The 2,516-nt window shown below is 46.6% G+C and overlaps 1 long non-coding RNA gene across 1 annotated transcript in view; it reads left to right on the top strand.

Moving 5' to 3' along the window:
• LOC109936337 overlaps nucleotides 1–1,347 on the top strand; it is a 9,921-nt gene extending 8,574 nt beyond the window's left edge. The window contains exon 3 of the long non-coding RNA XR_002261409.2: nucleotides 1,311–1,347. This is a non-coding gene — a long non-coding RNA (uncharacterized LOC109936337). The remainder of the gene's footprint in view (nucleotides 1–1,310) is intronic.
• The last annotated feature ends 1,169 nt before the right edge of the window (nucleotides 1,348–2,516 follow it).

Below are 2,516 nucleotides of genomic sequence, written 5' to 3'. Positions count from 1 at the left end.
GAGACCACAATGGGCCTCTGGGAGACCACAATGGGCCACTGGGAGAGTGCCACAATGGGCCTCTGGGAGACTGCCAATGGGCCTCTGGGAGACTGCCAATGGGCGGCTGGGAGACCGCCACGATGGGCGGCTGGGAGAGCGCCACGCTGGGCTACTCACATGTACTGTAAGACAGCCATCGACAGACGGCTCATTTTGCACAGAGCGGTGAGATTATGGTAGTCATGGTCAGGTGGTGTGGATCACATCTATGCATTTCAGTGGCGTGATGGAAAAAAAGTGAACAGAAAGGTAGGGGGAGTAGGGTAGGAGGAACGGCCAGGTCATTAGAATGGAGAGAGGTTTCTGTGGGACACAAACTCCCCTTTAGATCTGTCGGGCTGAATGGTCTCTGTTCTCCAATGTCCAGTAGTGTATGGCCCCACGCTGGAGAGAAGGAACGTGTGCAATGGTCCCTCCAATCAACACACAGTCACAGAGTCATACAGCACGGAAACAGACCCTTTGGCCCATCCAGTCCATGCCAACCATAATCCCAAATTAAACTAGTCCCACCTTCCCGCTCCTGGCCCATATCCCTCCGAACCTTTCCCTATTCATGTACTTATCCAAATGTCTTTTAAACGTTGTAACTGTACCCACATACACCACTTCCTCTGGAAGTTCATTCCACACATGAACCAGCCTCTGTGTAAAATATTTGCCCCTCATGTCTTTTTAAAATCTCTCTCATCTGACCTTAAAAATGTGCCCCCTAATCTTGAAATCTCCCGTTCTAGGGAAAAGACAACTAGCATTAACTCTATCCAAATCTCTCATTATTTCATAAACATCTATCAGGTCGCCTCTCAACCTCCTATGCTCCAGTGAAAAAAGTTCCAGCCGATCCAACCTCTCCTTATAACTCAAACCTTCCATTCCCGGCAACGTCCTGGTAAATCTCTTCTGAACCCTCTCTAGTTTAATAATACCCTTCCTATAACTGGGCGACCAGAACTGGACACAGTGCTCCAGAAGAGGCCTCACCAATGTCCTGTACAACCTCAACATGACGTCCCCAACTCCTGTACTCAAAGGTCTGAGCAACGAAGGCAAGCGTGCTAAACGCCTTCTTAACCACCCTATCTACTTATGACGCAAACTTCAAAGAATTATGTACCTGATCTCCTAAGTCTCTCTGTTCCACAACACCATCCTAGGCCCTACCATTAATTGTATATGCCCTGCCCTTGTTTATTGTACCAAAATGCAATACCTCTCATTTATTCAAATTGAATGCTGCCTCCTTCACTCTATTTTGTATCTTACAGCTTCACCGGATCTCCTGGAATATCAGAAGACTGTAGTAAGTATCAACATTACACGCCCTGATATCCTTATCTCCCGGATGTTCACTGCTTGGTGAGACAGTTCATTTGGGGAATTTCTTGGCTCACAAGCAATTGAGGCACTTAAATTCTCAAATAATGACTTCAGCCTCCCATTGACCTGTATGCCTGCCTTCTTGGCTCATGGGAAACGTAGCCAACACCAGCACAGAAATTGCTGGAGATACTCAGCAGGTCTGATTGTTTCTCTCTCCACAGAAGCTGAGTTAACGTTTTTGGGAACTATGACCTGTCTTCAGGATTCTAGTTTGTCGGGTATACCAACAAGTGGAGTTGAAAGAAAATCTGTGAATAACAAGCAAATGGACATACAAATTTTAAAAAAAATTCCTGCTCGCCCAGTTATAGGAAAGATACTATTAAGTTGGAGAGGGTTCAGAAAAGATTTACCACTATGTTGCCGGGATTTGAGGGCTTGAGTTACTAAGAAAGGCTAGATAGGCTGGGACTTTATTCACTGGAGCATAGGAGGTTGAGGGATGACCTTATAAATTAATGAAAGGTATAGATAAGGTGAATGACGAGGGTCTTTTCCCTAGGGTGGGGTATTTTGAGACTAGAGGCATAATTTTTCAGGTGAGAGGAGAAAGATTTCACAAGGACTTGTGGGGCAACTTTGTTTTACACAGCATGGTTTGTGTGTGAAATGAACTGCCAGAGGAAGTGGTGGATGTGGGTACAGTTACAACATTTAAAAGTCATTTAGATAAGTACATGAATAGGGAAAGGTTGGGAGGGATATGAGCCGGGAGCAGGCAGGTGGGACTGGTTTAGTTTGGGATTATGGTCAACATGGAGTGCTTGGACCGAAGGGTCTGTTTCCGTGCTGTATGACTCTAAGTGCAGGTTAGGGTGGATTGGCCATGCTAAATTGTCCCACAGTGTCCAGGGATGTGCAGGTTAGGGTAGATTGGCCGTGCTAAATTGTCCCATAGTGCCCAGGGATGTGCAGGTTATGGTGGATTGGCCGTGCTAAATTGTCCCATAGTGTCCAGGGATGTGCAGGTTAGGGTGGATTGGCCGTGCTAAATTGTCCCATAGTGTCCAGGGATGTGCAGTTTAGGGTGGATTGGCCGTGCTAAATTACCGCATAGTGTCCAGGGATGTGCAGGTTAGGGTGGATTGGCC

The sequence above is a fragment of the Rhincodon typus genome, chromosome 43 (genome assembly GCF_021869965.1).
Source record: "Rhincodon typus isolate 14 chromosome 43, sRhiTyp1.1, whole genome shotgun sequence".
In the NCBI taxonomy this organism is placed as follows: Eukaryota; Metazoa; Chordata; class Chondrichthyes; order Orectolobiformes; family Rhincodontidae; genus Rhincodon; species Rhincodon typus.
The sequence above is the reverse complement of the archived record's forward strand: the minus strand, read 5'-3'. Positions and strand labels throughout refer to the sequence as shown.